Below are 17,580 nucleotides of genomic sequence, written 5' to 3'. Positions count from 1 at the left end.
CTTCATTCAGTTTCTTCTGATATGCCAAGTCTTTTTCTGTTTCAGTGCCTCCATAGATCCTGTTGTTCTTTTCTCAAACCTTTTTTCCCTTACTGATTTATCCTCCATATTTACTGTAAATCTGAATAATGTCCCAATAATAATGTTTACTGAATGTTTTCTAGGTACCAGGGAAATGAATAAGAGAGGCCTTGCTGCCCTGGCTGGGTAGTTTAGTGCAGGTTTGGTCCCCAGTCAGGACACAAACAGGAAGCAACCAGTGAATGCATAAATAAGTGAAACGACAAATCAGTGTTTCTTTCTTTCCTCCCCGACCCCTCTCTCTCACTGAAATTAATTTAAAAAAAGAGATCTTGCTATAAAATAGTTTTGGTGAATGAAACAGACAAGTGAACCAATAGATGAGTATGGGAAACAGTCATTTTCAAACTGCTGGGTGCTAGTTGGAGGGTCAGTGGGCCAACTTATTGTTGTGTAGTCACTGTACCTTTGCCTTTAACTAACTAGGTAGCTTTACTTTCTTCTGTTTCTCCAGCATATAATTTAAGAGTTCTTTCCTTAAAAAAAGTTTGAAAAACACCACATGTGCTCAGTAGTATGATAAGATCTATGTACAGAGTTCCCTGAGAACACATAGTTTCTTGGAGGAGGTAGTTGCATCTGATCTGTGATTTGAAGGGCAATATAAATGTTAGCTGAGCAAAGGAAGGAAGGAATAGATGCACGAGGCAGAGGTAATAGTTTTCATTCTTGGCTGTTTATCAGAATCATTCTTAGAACTCATAAAAAAATATATACCTCTACTTTGTGATAATTCATCGATCTGTACACTAGTAGTTTGAACTTTTCTGTATATATAATAGAAAGTTAAAAATAGTATTTAAAAATGTAAAAAGGTTACCAAAAGAAATTATAGATGGACTGAATTCCAGACCTATTGAATCAGAAACTCCTGCTTTCTTTTTTTTTCTTTTTTTAAAGTCATAGGTGATACTTAGCCATGGTTGAAAACCCTTGTGATAGGAGATTGCCGTTTAGATCAGGTTGGCTGCTGAGGAGAATATAGAGTAGAATTGGATAGAGATGGAATGACCAGATAAAAGGTGTACATCCCCATTAAGAAGCTTAGTTTAACCTGTATCACTGGAAGGGTGTTTTGTATTTGGGTTTATTTTGGAATATTATTGCTGAATGATTCACTGCACAATGATTTAAAGTATATAATTTGATGTTTTCATATAGGTATACACCGTGCAACCATCACTACTATCAAAATAATGAACATACTCATCACTCCTGAAAGTTTCTTCATGCCTTTTTGTAATCTCTTCTTACCATTGCTCCCTTTTTCCCCAAACCCTGGCAACCACTGATCTCCTTTTCGTCACTAAAGGGGATGTGGATTGCCATCAAGTGCCTTTTCTACATTTGTATAGAGGATCTTAAGGTTTTGTTTTTTAGTCTGTTAATATAGGTTGAATTGCATTGAACCAACCATGTGTACATGTAAAGCAGTTTTATATTTTGGGGATAAACATTATTTGATCATGATATGTTATCCATTTACATATTGTTGTAATAGATTTGTTTAGAATCTTGTACCTATGTTCATAAAGAATATGGGTTTGTTTTGTTTTCTTGTAATGTCTCTGTCTGGTATTGGTATCAGAGTAATGCTTGCCTCAGAACGAGTTGAGAAGTATTCTTCACTATTCTGGAAGAGATTTAGTAGATTGGTATTTCTTCCTTAAATGTATAATACTTAGTGTAATCAGAATTCACCGGTGAAGCCCCCTGGATCTGGAGTTTTATTTGTTAGTAAGTTTTTAACTATAATTTTAATTTCTTTAGAGATATTTTGTGTATCCATTTCTCCTTGGGTGAGCTTTGGTAGTTAGTAATCTTTCAAGGAATATTCATTTTATTCATTTAAGTTATTTGATTTATTGACACAAAGCAATTTATATTCTCTTACCTTTTAAAATTGAGATGTAATATAAAAGATTGAGATATAATAAAACAACCCTTGATGACAACAGGTGCACCCGCCGCCTCCCACACCACATCAAAATTACAACTAAAATAAAGACCCACCATCACTCAGAGCCTCCTGAAATCTGGCTGAACAGAAGCCCTACAACCAAGGAACTGAAGAAGCACTGAGACCGGTAGGAGGGGCAGAGACGCGGGCGTGGGCCCACAGCTGGTTCCACAGTTTAAACCCTGGAGGGACATCTCTGCGGGGGAGGTTTCCCGGAGGAGTGAGGGGTCCCAGCCGCACATCAGGCCCCCCAGCCCAGGGTTCCAGGGCCAGGAAGAGACATCCCCACAACTCAGGCTGTGAAAACCAGCGGGGACTGTTGCTGAGGGACAGGGAAGCTGCGGGAGCCCCAGGCTTTCCTCTTAAAGGGCCCGCACACGGACTCACTCAGACGTGCTCCCTCTGAGCCCAGTGCTGGGCAGCAGCTGGAAAGGAACCTGGGACACTTGAGGAGAAACTAACCTGCCTGAAATCTGGACAAGAGGTAGAGTGGCAGCTTTCTCCCAGGCAGAAGAGCTGGCAGAGGCCATTGCTCCTTAGGCAAGTCCTCCCCCACAGAGCCTGCAGGCACGTGCCATATTTGAATCGCCAGTACCTGACTCACACCTTTGGCCCCACCCTGGTGATTCCTGGAGGCCCCTCCCCTCCCTACTTGCAAGCTCATCCAAGCCATTTCCAGTGGCTTTACTGTGCAAGTGGCCTTTTGAGCCTCATGCTTAGTACTATCCTAAAATCTCTCAAACAAGCAGCAGCGTGCCCCATACAGATTGATAAGTGGCCCAGGCCTGGCACTAGTGGCAGCCTGCATTGGTTCATAGCTTGGCTTCTCCTGGACACCTTCAAGCCCAGCACAAGTAGCAGCCAACTGTGGTTTGCTGTGTAGCTCATGCTGGGTGGCCCTGGGCAAGGCACTGGCACAGGCTGACTTTGCACCTCCAGGGAGGCCCCAGAGACAGTGTACCTGGTGGTCAGATTCGACCATGCTGGATTACAACACTACCACATCCACGAGTGACACACACAAGGGGCTCACTTGGTGAACACCAAAACTCCACTGAAGTAAATCCTGCTCCATAGGGGTGTCTCCAGCAGAGCAGCTCTTTGGCTGTAGTTGCAGCTGGTCCTCACAGCTGATTGGTCTGGGGGGCAATTCCTCCCAGTGACGGCAACAGCAACCAAGACTCAACTACAACAGGACAGTGCACACAGCCCACACAGGGGAGCACCTAGAAGGCCCAGCTCAGGTGACTGGGGAGGCTGAGCCACCAATTCCAGGAGACATAGCAGCTCTACCTAATACATAGAAACAAACACCTGGAAGCAGCCAAAATATGGAGACAAAGAAACATGTCACAAAGGAAAGAACAGAAGAAATCTTCTAGAAGAGGAACTAAATGAAATAGATCCAAGCAAGCTAACAGATACAGAGTTCAGAATTTTGTTTACAAGGATGTTTAAGCATACTATTAGGGAAATAACTGAGAAAATCGATAACATAATAAAGTACCAATTTGAAATGAAGGCTACAGGAACGGAAATGAAGAATATTTTTCAGGGAGTCAACAGTAGAGTAGAGGACGCTGAGAATCAAATCAGCAATTTGGAACATGAGGAAACAAAAAAACACCTAACCAGAAAAGCAAAAAGAAAAAAGAATACAGAAATATGAAGATAGTGTAAGGAGTCTCTGGGACAACTTCAAGCAGCCCAACATTCGTATTATTGGGGTGCCAGAAGGGGAAGAAACAGACCAAGAAATTGAAAACCTATTTGGTAAAATGACAGGAAACTTCTGCTACCTGGGGAAAGAAATAGACTTACAAGTCCAGGAAGCACAGAGGGTCCCAAACAAGAGGAACCCAAAGAGGCCCACAGCAAGACACATCGTAATTAAAATGCCAAAGGTTAAAGACAAAGAGAGAATCTTAAAAGCAGCAAGAGAAAAGTAGTTAGTTACCTACAAGGGAGCCCCCATACGACTGCTCAACAGAAACTTTGCAGGCCAGAAGGGAGTGGCAAGACACATTGAAAGTGATGAAAAACATGGAACTACAACCAAGATTGCTCCACCCAGCAAAGCCATCATTTAGAATAGAAGGTCAGATAAAGAGCTTCACAGATAAGAAAAATCTAAAGGAGTTCATCACCACCAGACCAACACTACAGGAAAAGTTGAAGGGTCTTCTTTAAGAAGAAGCTAATGAACAAAAGAATCTGACGAATTAAATAAATTCAGAGACACTGACGCATGCAACAGACGATCATATTTCAGAGGGAAGGGGGGTGGAGGGTGGGAAGAGATTAACCAAAGAAGTTATATACATGTAAGCATAACCCATGGACACAGTCAATAATGGGGTGAAGGCGGGGGAGGGGGTGGGAGCGAGGTGGAGGATGTCAACTGGGGGGGAAAATGGGACACCTGTAATACTTCAACAATAAAGATAAATTTAAAAATTTTTTTTAAAAAACCATCCTTTTAGGTACACAATTCAGTGATTTTCAGTGTATTCACAAAATTGTGTAACCATCACCAGTATTTAATCGCAGAATACTTTTATCACTCTGAAAAGAAACCCCATACCTATTAGCAGTCACTTTCTACCATCTCCCCCCTCTTCTAATCTCTGCAATCGCTAATCTACTTTTTGCCTCTGAATTTGCCTGTTCTAGACATTCATATGTATGGAATCAAGTGACCTTTTGTGACTGGCTTCTTTCAGTTAGCATAATGTTTTTAAGGTTCATCCATGTTGTACCACGTATTAACACCTCACTCTTTTTTATGGCTGAATAACATTCCACTGTAAACCACATTTTGTTTATCCATTAGGCAGTTTATGGACATTTGGGTTGTTTCCATTTTTTGCCTATTGTGAATAGTGTTGCTATGAATATTTGTGAACTAATTTTTGTGTGAACATGTTTCCTTTTTCTTGGGCACAGGCATACCTGGGAGATATTGCGGGTTTGGTTCCAGACCACCGCAATAAAGTAAGTATCGCAATGAAGCAAGTTGTAATCTTTTTGCTGGTGGAGGGTCTTGCCTTTAATTTGAAAAAAAATGCAACATCTGTGAAGCATAATAAAGAGAAGCCCAATAAAACGAGGTGTACCTGTATATATCTAGGAGTGGAATTCCTGGGTCATATGGTAATTCTATGTTTAACCTACTGAGGAACTCCCACACTTTTCCAAAGCAGCTACACTGTTTTATATTCCCACTAGCAATGTATGAGGGTACCAGTTTCTCCATATCCTTGCCAGCACTTATTTATCCTTTTGTGTATTCATCCTTCTGGATACAAAGTGGGTGTCTCATTGTGGTTTTGATTTGCAATTCCTTGTTAGCTGATGCTGTTGAGCATATTGTCATGTGTTTTTTGGCAATTTGTACATCACGTTTGTAGAACTATCTGTTCAAGTCCATTGCCTGGTTTTAAACTAGATTTTTTTTTAAGTTGTAAAGATTCATTCTTTTTTTTTCTTCTACTTATTGAATGTATTGGGCTGACATTGGTTAATAAATTATATGTGTTTCAGGTGTACAATTCTATATAATACATCATCTTGTATTTTGTATAGTTTGTTCACCACCCCAAGTCAAGTCTCCTTCCATCACCATTTACCCCCATACCCTCTTCTACCTCCTCCACCCCCTTTTACTCTGGTAATCACCATTCTGTTGTCTGTGTCTATGAGTTTTTTTGTTCATTTGCTTTTGATTTTTGCTTAAGGTTCTTTATAGACAGATGACGTACAAATATTTTCTATGATTCAGTGTTACCATTTCATTATCTTTAAAAAAATATATATGTTTTTACTGATTTTAGAGAGAGAAGAAGGGAGAGATAAATAGATGGAGGGGAGAGAGGAGGAGGGAGAGAGAGGTCGAGAGAAACAGAGAAACGTTAATTGGTTGCCTCCTGTATGTGCCCCAATTGGGGATGGAACCAGCAACATTTTGGTATATGGGACAACAACCAACGGAGCCATCTGGCCAGGGCTGCCTTAGTTTTTTATACCTTTTTTGATTTCAGAGAGGGAGAGGGAGGGAGAGAGAGAGAGAGAGATAGAAACATCAGTGATGAGAGAGTCATTGATTGGCTGCTTCCCCCCACCCCACTGGGGATCGAGCCCGCAATCTGGGCATGTGCCCTGACCAGGAATCAAACTGTGATCTCCTGAATCCTAGGTCGATGCTCAACCACTGAGCCATGCCACTTTGTTTTTTAAAGATTTTTCTCTGGCTCTTAAAATCTTAGTTGATAGGTTTTTTTTCAGTATCTTAAAGATAAACTTCAGAAGGGGAGGGGAATTGGTGGGCATCTGTAACACTCCAACAATGAAAATACGTATATTTTAAAAAATGATAAACTTCACTGATTTGTTTCCAGTGAGTAGTCTGCTGTCAATCTTATTTTTCTTCCTGTGTATACAATGTGTTATTTTTCTCTTATCTGCTTTTAAAATATTCTTTTTATTTTAATACCAGTTTAAAGCATTTCGTTTTCGATGTGACTTAGTCTTCATGTTTCATGTGTTTGACTTTATTTAGTCTCTGATTTGTGGCTTTATAATTTACATCAAATTTGAAGAATTTTGGGCCATTACTTTTTCAGACATTTTTTTTCTGCTTCTTTTGGGCACACCAGTTACCCATATACTAGGGTTTTGGGTGTTGTCCCATAGCTCATTCATGCTTTTTTTTTTCTCCCCAGTCTTGTTCTCTCTGTGTTACTTTGTATAGTTTCTGTTGCTATGTCTTTGTGTTGATTGGTATTTTCTTTGCAGTGTCTAATCTGTTAATCCAACCAGCATTTTTCATTACTAGAAGAATCAGTTTTTTAAATATATATTTTTATTGATTTCAGAGAGAGGAAGAGAGAGGGAGAAAGAGAGAGAAACATCAGTAATGACAGAGTCATTGATTGGCTGCCTCCTGCATGCCCCTTGTTGGGGATCAAGCCACAACCTGGGCATGTGCCCTCACCTGGAATCTAACCTCGATCCCCTGGATCATAGGTCGATGCTCAATTGCTGAGCCACGCTGGCCGGGCTATTTGTTTTTTTAAAAAATATCTTTCATATTTCTACCTAACAGTTATAATAACTGATTGAATGTTCTTGTCTGGTCTGTCATGTATGGACCCTTTTCTCTTGCATGATTTTTCTCATGTGGGTGGTATTTTCCTGTCAGACATTGCCAATTTTACCTTTTTTGGTGCTGAGCATTTTTGTATTACTATAAATATTCTTGAGCTTTGTTCTGGGACACAGTTAAGTTCCTTGGAAATGGCTTTATTCTTTTGATACTTGCTTTTAATTTTGTTAGATGGAACTAAAACTATATTTAGTTTAGAGCTTATTTTGCCCCACTACTGAGGCAGTGACCTTCTGAGCACTGTACTTGATGTCCTATGAATTATGAGGTTTTTCTATTCTGTTTGGTAGGTGTTCCTGGCCCTGTGTGAGCCATGGGCAGTGATATGATAGACCTTGTGTGTGCCAGTTGTTAAAATATCAGGAAGTTTGTGAGCTGGTTTAATTCTTAAGATAATTAAGTCATACAAACTTATAATTAAATCAATTATATTAAGAGCAAAGGTAATAAATACTCAAAACTCATTACTTCCTACTTCTGTTATTCCACATTACTATTTTTGTGCTCTGGTGGTAATTTATGTTTACTGTATATCTATGCTAGAAATACTATACAATGTTTAATGTGGTGTAATGTATCTCTTCCCAACTCTGCTTGCTCTCAGTGATATCACTTGATGGGTGGGAATATTGACAGCACAGACACTGGTGATCCTATAAACCAGGAACTATAGACCACTCAATGCCCCCAGTTGTTGCACATTTTCCGGCATACCCCTGGATATGGGTACCTTTCTCTGTCCTCCGTATGAGTGGTTTTCCAGTGGTTTAGTACCCAGCTCTAGACTTGAAGGGGATCTCTGCAGATATTTTGAGGCCTTCCCTCTCTCTACAGCTCCCACCTCTTTGGTACAGTGTTTTGGGGACCATAGCTACTTTGGTCTTCCCAGACTCCTCATTTCATCACCTTAACTCAGGGATACTGCTGTGCTTTGTCTGGGATAACCCTCCCTGCTCTGCAGCCTGGAAACTAAGCAGTAATCTGGGGCAATTAAAGGCTTTATTTATGTTTCTTATTCATTGATCACTGTCCTACTCTTATCTGATGATAAAGCACCTTTCCAATGTCTGATGAAAAGCAACTTTAATATATATGTCCAGATTTTAAGTTATTTCAGGTGGGAGCATAAATCTCATTTCTGTTAGTCTGTCTTAGCCAGAAGCAAAAGCCGCTTGGAAGGGTTTTAGATAGGAAAGTGACATAGTGTGCATTTTAGGCCAGTCTGTAGACCATGCACTCGCAAGGGACAAGACTTAAAGTAGAGTGACCAATTGCAAGGCATGTATATTAATTCAAGTGATGATGAGGCCTAAGGTTGGTCATGGTTGATGATGATACTAGGAAGGTGGAAGGATTTGAGAAATATGTAGGGGGAAGAATCTAGTTCAGAGTTTCTAAAAGGATGGATCATGAACCATTTACATCTGAATCACCAGTAGTATTTGATAAAATTACAATGCTGTTTCCTGCCCCAAGTTTATTGAATCTGAATTTCTAAGGATGAGGTTTAGAAATTTGTGTTTTAAACAAGCCTTAGGGTAATGCTTACAGCTAAAGTCTCAGAAGAAACTCATATAGTTTTTTCAAAATATGATCCTCGTCTGGGCAGTCCCAGTGGAACTGGGGATGATCTGAAGTGGTTAATTAAAAATAAAGGTTTACCCATGCATGTCCAGACCACTGAATCTGAATTTCTGGGGTAGTTGGTTTCAAGAATTTCTTAGGCACACTAAAGTTTGAAAACCAATAAACTAAAGTACTTCACAGACATCATCTCTTTTGAACCTCACTATAACCCTGAGAGGTAGTAGGTGGGTATTATATCTCTTGCTTTATAGATGAAGAAATGAAGTACAGAAGCACAAAGTGGTTTGCCTGTGGTAAAACAGTTATTATTGGGGACAGAAATCATACATCTTCCACCAAATCTGATGCTCTTTGTGCTATCTTTCTGTTGCCATTAAAATAGGTTATTTCTAAAATCTGTAGAAGGTATCCAAGACACTGGACCTGTGGTTCCAAACAATTTAGGAAGCCAGGAAAATGTGCTCTTTTTTGGTCATACTTTGTACCAAATAAAAATCTGGTGTGTCTCTGGCCTGGGTCCCAGTCAGCTGAGTGATCCAGTTGTGCCTCCAGCCAAGACCTCACTAAAATGCCCTCTCAAATGGAACACCATGGAAACCATGATGTTCACCTTTCACAGATTTGGCTATTTGGGATAAAGGCTACTTAACAAAGGAGGACCTGAGAGTACTCAGGAAAAAGGAGTTCCTTGGATTTTTGGAAAATCTGGCCATGGACAAAATAATGAAGGCCCTGGACCAGTGCCGAGTCGGCAGAGGGCTTCCCGAGCTTTTCCCCACTGATCGTTGGGTTCACCATCGTGTGCAATGACTGCTTTGTAGTACACATGAAGCAGAAGGTAAAGAAGTAGGCAGCACTGAGCAGTTACTTCCACCCTGATAAGAGTTCTCTCAGTGGCTTACTTAAGGAATCTCTGCGCCACAGCGTTCCCCCCCTTCTAAGGATTTCATGATAAAATTGGGAACCTTAGAAAATGTGCAAATAAAATCCCACCCTCATTTGACAAGAGAAAGAAAAGGCAATTAAAGCCAGATATATTTTTAATTTTTATATTGCTTGCATTCTCTTGCCCTCAGTAAACAAATTTCTGTTTTAGTTCCTAAAAAAAAAATTGTTGGTTCAGCTCTCTATAGCAAGTACCTGTGATGAGCTTAATTGTCCGGGACAGACGTTTCTGTCTTTGATCATTGTCCCAAATGCTTTCTATAACTGACTTTGAATATCCTTCTTTTTCTTTTAAACTTAGGACATAATGTAGTGCACATATTTGATATTTTCACTTACAACAACTGAATTGGATACTAAATATTAGGCTATAGTATAATCTTTTGAGTTTTTTTTCAAGGTCTTATAAAAACAATTTCAGTGTCTTATAATTTAGGTTGCATTTAGCTTAGACTTCATAGTTTTATTTGTATAGTATGTTTTGTAGCTTGTAACTTCGCTCTATCACTACAACTGATAATATTTTCTAGTGAGAGTTTCTGTAGGCTTGAAGTGATTTCTTATGTGCCATGAATTTGAGGTCCTGTAATCTGTTTGACACAGTAGTACCAGTGTTAGCTTGCAAACAGTAGGAAAAGTAATTCTTTTCAGTCAAGATTGGTTTTTGGATTTGCTTTTGGAATTCTTGAATAGTCAATGAATTTTATTAGTATGTGAAAACAAGCAAAGCTCTGTGGCAAGGAATAAATAAGAGGCTTTAGGAATAGGATATAAATGGTTTGTTTCCCATTTTGTATGCTTTTTAAAACACAAAATAGTTATTTTTTTTAAACTTCTGGAAGTAAGTTACCATAGTTAAATAATTCAAATTTTAAAAATTGTTGTAGGTTTTCACAATGCAGAGTAGTTTATCTGCTCCAGAAAGCGTATGGCATTTGTGCAAAATGCGTAAGTTTGAAATGTATAGTGAATGAAATGAAGAATATAATGTAGGGAATATAAAAGGGTTTTTTTTTTTGTTTTTTTTTTTTTAGCTTTCACACATTTTTTATTGTGACCCACAATAAGTAATTCATTTTACATAGTAACTCAGTACACGCATCTACATAAGAAACAAAAATATCAAAATAACTTAAAAGTTTCACAAACTGTTCTTACTATTATGTCCTAGGAATATAAGTGTTTTACTAGTTTAACTTCCTTATTACAAGAAAATTTACAGCAACTTTAAAATGTAGGAATACTAACTGTTATTCTTTTATGATATTACTTAAAGTCTTTTTTAACATTTGAAAAAAATGAATAGAGAATTGTTTTAAATGTTTGAGGATAGATGCCAGTGTTTCTTAATCACTACTCTATTTTCTTCCTCCAATTTTTAAAAAAATTGAGATATATTTGACGTATTATATTAGTTTCTACTCTTTTGTTGATGAAAACTTTGGCATATTGAAAAAAACTTCAGTAACACATTTTATCCACAAAATAGCATAAGGCTATCTGCATTTTCTTGATAGATCTTCACTCTTCTTATTACACAGAAATTTGGAATGGTATATCGTAGTGAATCATTTTAGAATGCCATTCATAGGTTTCTTTCTTTGATATATATGAATAAGTGTATAATGCTTTTCTTCATTGCAAACACATCAGTGCGTTTTTCAGACTTGTAATCTACAACCGTGTTTTCAAGAAGTTTACTTTTAAGGAATGTTTTTTTGTACAGTTACATCTTGGTTTATTTCTTTATTTTGTCACATTTATTTTCTATTTATTTCCAAAATAATGTTGACAAATTGGTCACAGAGGGATAATCTAACGAAAACCAAAATATTACTTTAAAAGACATTGCATATGTTAAAGCCACATTTAAGGGATCTTTTTTACTGCATTCGTAAGCATTATAGTTTATTCCCTAATATTGTAAAACACAAAATAGTACTTTTCTATTAATGTCTGAGAAATTACAGACTTTTGGAAAATTATATCTATGTTGGTAGTCAAAAGGAATCTAAGCAGCTCTCAAATTTGTAAGAATTTAAATTTTGAAATATTTTATATGGGTACTCTGAGAAGTAGTTGTAAGAGTGTTTTTTAGCAAATCATCAGTCATTGAAGAGAACACGTTTAGTAGCTAAATGTAAGGATTTTTTTTAAAATTTATTCGAAAATGCAATGTGCTGTGTGTTTAGAAATATCAGTTTTATCCACAAATCTGTAAGCAGTAACACATCCATAGTGACTATATTGTGGTTTCCCTTCACAGATATCAAGTTGTGCTAGTACAACCATATAAATAATTAATACCTGAAGTCTCAATGTAACATGGACATTAACAGTGCTGACAGATAAATGCAGACGCTTGGGAATCAAATACTAGGCGATTTAAAAAAGGTAAGAAAAATGTAATCTTAATTAAGGCCAAGCAGGCTGTAGTGTTAGAAGTAATTAACTAGTTTGTTTTTCATCGTATCAGGCTGTTTAAAAACACATCTGCATGATCCCGTCTGTCTTAATGCTGGTAGAACTCAGCTGTAAATATCAGTTCTGTGAAAATAACAGTTGCAGATATCCTTGCCTGGTGAATGTCATAATGGATGATGTTCCTATAGCAAACACAATACAAAAAGGTAGTAATGTGGCTGACTAGAACTTGATAGAGTGCTAGATTGGGCGTATCAGTGTGTACTCAAGACACATCTTTTATTGTGGATCCTCTTTGTCTCTGATGATTGCTATCACCACCATGTACTATAGAATGTAATGTTTTGCCATGTTTCTGAAAGGTTTCAGGGTTGGGTACAAAGCAGTTGACCAGTTGGAATCTTTGTTATAAGAAGAATGAGTTTTCAAGTTAAGGTTTACTTTTTATAGGACCATGGTTTCACTGTGTACCCTCATGTTAATTTCAAACTTTTTTTTTTTAAGGGCAGTATTAAGTTATGTTACTTAGACAGTTTTCCTGCCTTGTGCTTTTGAAGAATTTACAAGGCATATTTAGGAGAGGTTGCATTTATAGGTATTAGATATCAGTCGTTCACTTTCTAGCTGAATAAAATCATTGTCTGTTTTTACTAGGCAGTAACTCTAGTTTAAAAAGCTTAATAAATTACATCAATTTTAAAATTGTAATCCTTAATCGAAAGTAGTGCCATTTTTAGAATATCTAGTTTTAAGTTTATAATAAAGTGATAATTTACACCATAAACATTGCTAGTCTTTTCCCTGGTGTTTCTCCTTGTTTCCAAATGGGTATTCATAATAACTCATTTAGCCAGGATCTCTGAAAAGGATATCATAATACATTATTATAAAATAAACTGTAATTAACCAGACTGTCCAAGAAATGGAATTTAATTAAGGTAATTAAAGTATCTGGCCAACTGGGTACTAAAACCCATAAAATGCTTATTGTTTTTGTCCTTGTTGAAAATCCATATGCCAAAATAATAGAAATTTCCCTTTAGAAGAGACTTGTAGCACTTTAATAATCATCAAGGTTATCATGTAGATATAGAAAACTTGGTTGATTATTTGGTATACGTAACCTAAATTATTTTTGTTGTTCAGTCCCCAGTTTTGCTTATGAAGGCGAAAATTTTGGAAGGCTTCTAGAATAAGAGTTTATAAATTCTGTGTAGGGACTTTTATCAAGGGCAGTCTTTGGTCACCTCCAAAAAATATTGCCTGAGACTCTAGAAAAAGAACTGAGTCACATTTTGACTCAAACTAATATTGAGTTGTTGTAAGGATTTAGTATATGTCAAGCTTTTTTTGTTTTTTCTTGGTTTCTAAAAATCCTTTTCCAGTTTCTTAGTATGTATCTCTGTAGCTACAAAGTTACCAAGAAGTACCAGTGATGTTACTGTGAACAGATGTTCTGTTACCTGCTATTTCCTCTTATTATAGGAGTGAATCTATTAGCATAAGTTAATTTACTTCTTTAATTCTTTTTTTTTATTATTTTAAAGAAAGGAATTTAGGAGGTTCTAGTATTCTCCATGGCTGAAGCTGAGAGTCTGAAACCCTGATGCTTAAGCTCTATTCTAGATCATAGCTCCGACTCCTTCAGGATATAAGGAAAAGGGATATTTCCACAATGATAGATCTTTGGTTGTACAGGTAAGTTATTTAGTTTTGCAGCAGTGAAGACATCTACAGTTTGATTTTTTTTTTTAGGGGGTGGGAGCTTTATATTTTTTTATACTTCTCTGCATGGACAATTGTACAGTTCATGGGAATGTGGAGCTATAGGGAATGGGATGGGGTGAAATATTTTCCCACTCTTTTCCCAACAGGGAAATAAATGAAGTGACTAACTACATTGGAATCTCTAGAGCATATTTGATACCCTAGGTATTTTTGATTCAAGGGCATTATGAAATTCCTTGACTTCTCTTTCTCTCTAATTGTCTCTTTAAATGTGTATTCATTTAGCTCTATCTATCTATCCTTCTATCTAATCAATCATATATCTGTCTCTCTTAATGGGGAGGAAACAGGAGATCTTTTTATACAAGACAATACATAATAGAATTACCAGGCTTCAGGAGAGGTGAATATTAAGAATCTTAAGTTGAATTGCATATGTGGTTCCCAGGTTTCGCTCTCCTACGTTTAACCTTATAGATACTTTTAACCTGATAGAAATAGTGGTAATTGCTTGGCCTAAGAAATTTGTCTTAAAAGAATTGTTTGACAAGGATATTCTAAACCATTATTAAACAGTTCAAATTTATGTTCTAGATCAGTAATTTTCAACCTTTCTCATCTCGGCACACATAAACTAATTTCTAAAATTCTGTGGCACAACAAAAAGTATATTTTTTGCTGATCTGACAAAAAAATGGGTGTAATTTTGATTCATTGTTACTGGACAGCTATTGTTGTGCTGGCTGTTGTCATGTTTTTATTTGGCAGTCTGAGGGAAAAGAGGTCAGTGCCCCTGACTTTTAAAAATTCTCCCCTCCCCTCCCCTCCCCTCCCCTCCCCTCCCCTCCCCTCCCCTCCCCTCCCCTCCCCTCCCCTCCCCTCCCCTCCCCTCCCCTCCCCTCCCCTCCCCTCCCCTCCCCTCCCCTCCCCTCCCCTCCCTCCTCATCACCATTTATCACCCCTACACCCTCTTCCACCTCTTCCCAGCACCTCCCTGCAATCACCACACTGTTGTCTGTGTCCATGAGTTCTTTTTTTTTTTTTTTTTTGCTCTACACCACCCCCCTCTAAAATCGCTGTTCTAGACAGATAGAAAAGAATCCTATTTATGACACTTTCCAATTGCTCTTCCTCTTTTTGCTTTTTCACTTTGGCTTGTCTTCCTGGGATCAGGACCAGTTTGCTAAAAGTTGTTCATTTAATAAAACTAAATATTAGGATAATAAATATCAGCTAGAACATTAATCTTAATGGAGGATTGATTACCATTCCCTCAATCCCCAAAAATAAACTGCACTACTTTGGTAATTACAGCAGGCAGTGTCTTTGAAATATCATTTGGAGATTTCTTTTTCTTAAGTAAAGGTGATAGCTGGAGTGGTGTTGCATGAGGTGGACCATTTTGTTTAATGTTTGCTATTCCTTTCAGTTATTGGAAGGAATAACTGATGTGATCAGAGGGGCTCGAAATGTATTATCTGAAACATAGCTAATACTGTTTCAGAGAGTGTTTCAGATCCTATTAAATGTGAGGTAACGTAAGTGGGGGAGACATGTGGAATTTGGGGTAGAATTTGGGGATTCATAGGAAAGGAAAGGCTGAAATTTGGTTGACTGCTGTCATCAAATAAGCCTTCCATATTCACTTGCCTCTATTCTAGAAAGTGCCACCGAATTGGTTGGTGGATAACATATAGAGAAAACTTCATTCTAGTTGCTAGATTGGATTTTGCTCATATGAATATGTTAACTGACAATTTTCTTTAAAACTACAGTGATTGAATTTCCAGTTCTAGTTGGGTGCTAGCTAAGGATTTCACCATGTGCCTCCTATTTAGTTAATTAGCAGGGGTCTTTTCTGAGATACTAGTTTGTAACTGAGTTTCTTTCTGTTCCCTTAGCAAGTTAAATTTTGTCAGGATATAATTTTGTGCTCCAGAGAAATTCTCTGAATTGCTTCAGTACTGTATTATGCAGCTAAAATAGGGAAAACAATTGCTTTAGTCTATAATACTTTGCTAAGCATGGCAAAACAATGTTAGACTTGGTTGAGATAATCAGGACTTTTTTTTTGTTCCTTTTTGGTCATTGAATTTTGCACTCAGTTTATCAGATACCACATAAAGTATATGCCTTTATGTTTGCCTGTGCAAAATAGAAAAGATAAGGAAAAGGTTAGAACAGAAGAAAATTCATCATAGGGAAGAGTGTTAAAATTTAATTTAACTTGCCCTGGCCGGTGTGGCTTGGTGGGTCGGGTGTCATCCCATGGACCAAAAGGTTGCCGGTTCAATTCCGATTCCTGTTCAGGGCACATGGCCAGGTTTCGGACTTGATCTTCCAGTGGCGGGGGATGCAGGAGGCAGTTGATGATGTTTTGCTCTTATATAAATGTTTCTCTCTCCCTCTCCCTCTCTGTCTAAAAATCAATTTTAAAAGTCTTAAAAAAAATAAGTAAATATTAAAATTTTTATTTAACTCTAATCTTCAGAATTTTAAGCAATTTATTACCTTAGGTGCATGCAGTATGTTAATTTTAGGCAAGAGATTTTTATAGTCCTCTATTTGGTGCTTCTATTGCCAAAGAGATCTTGGCTTTATTTGTAAAATTTCTTATTATTGGGATCAAAGAAGGAATCAAAGGATATATTATAAATAGGTCTGATTTAGTTTGAAACTTGATGACACTGTTATTTCAATGTAATACTGCCTGGATGCAATAGTCTAAGGCACTGCTTCTCAAACCATCATGGGCATATAAATTACCTGGGAATCTAATTAATTGGTAGGTATGGGGCAGCGCCTGATGTTATGCATTTCTAACAAGCTTGCAGGAGATGCCCAGGATGCTGGTCCTCAGGCCACACATTGAGTTACAAGAGCTTGAGATAACAAAAAGATCTTTGTTATAAAACAGTGTCACTTTAAATATGGCCAAATAGCATGGTTTTGAGAACTGTAAAACTTGGGCCTTCATTGTAATTGTTGCATGGAATAAAGACATTTTTAGCAAAAGAAACAAAAAGGTTTAATCTTTCATATTAATCAGTGTTTTGATCACTGGAATGGCAAAGAAATAAAATAGTCCCTCACCGGTGGTGTTTTATCATGTTATGTATGTTTATAGTACTTCTGGGTACTAATAATAATAAGCTTATTTCATTAATAATGATAAGGCAGGGATTTTGCTCTCATTCAGATTGGTGTGGAAAGAAAAGTAGGTCTAGGAATGTTTGTTACTGGAATCATTTGAGTTTTATATGCCTTTAATTGTTATCACATTTTAAAAAGGAAAGGTTACCAGATTGTTTTTGTGTGTTGGTAAAATATTACTATTTCCAATATATTTGAGCTATAAATCATGAGTATAATCAAATTTGCATCAGCAGTATTTGCATTTGATTTTATAAGTCCAGTTAGTTTTCTTTTTATATTTACATAGGTATTTAATATTTAAAAATCAGTCACCTTCAAGTTTGAGAGCTTCAGATTTGGGTACATGAGACAAATAAATTTATATTAATATTTTTTAGTTTGTGCTCTTTTGAAACATCAAAAGTTTAACTTAATTTTTTTGTAATTAAAAGTGGGTATTTATGGATCATACAGTGTTTATTATATGTGAATAAAAATAATAGACTGTAATCTTAATATGATTTTAGCAAAAGAGAATTACATGTCAGCTTCCTCT

General features: G+C 37.1%; 1 protein-coding gene and 1 pseudogene across 9 annotated transcripts in view; both read left to right on the top strand.

Moving 5' to 3' along the window:
* The window catches only part of ZZZ3 (zinc finger ZZ-type containing 3), an 87,549-nt gene that overhangs the window by 21,945 nt on the left and 48,024 nt on the right, over nucleotides 1-17,580 (top strand). For 4 of the 8 annotated variants that reach the window (XM_081143610.1, XM_081143607.1, XM_081143611.1 and 1 more), the window contains exons 2-3: nucleotides 12,004-12,131; nucleotides 13,709-13,859. The gene's annotated coding sequence lies outside the window, so the exon portion shown is untranslated. Of the gene's footprint in view, nucleotides 1-4,987; nucleotides 5,036-12,003; nucleotides 12,132-13,708; nucleotides 13,860-17,580 lie in introns of all 8 variants that reach the window. The other 4 variants (XM_081143606.1, XM_081143605.1, XM_081143609.1 and 1 more) reach the window with 2 other exon arrangements.
* LOC308560263 (protein S100-A10 pseudogene) lies at nucleotides 9,361-9,642 on the top strand (annotated as a pseudogene). Its single transcript has one exon. The product of its transcript is annotated as a protein S100-A10 pseudogene (transcript).

The sequence above is a fragment of the Miniopterus schreibersii genome (assembly GCF_964146895.1).
Source record: "Miniopterus schreibersii genome assembly, chromosome: 8".
Taxonomy (NCBI): Eukaryota; Metazoa; Chordata; class Mammalia; order Chiroptera; family Miniopteridae; genus Miniopterus; species Miniopterus schreibersii.
The sequence above is the reverse complement of the archived record's forward strand: the minus strand, read 5'-3'. Positions and strand labels throughout refer to the sequence as shown.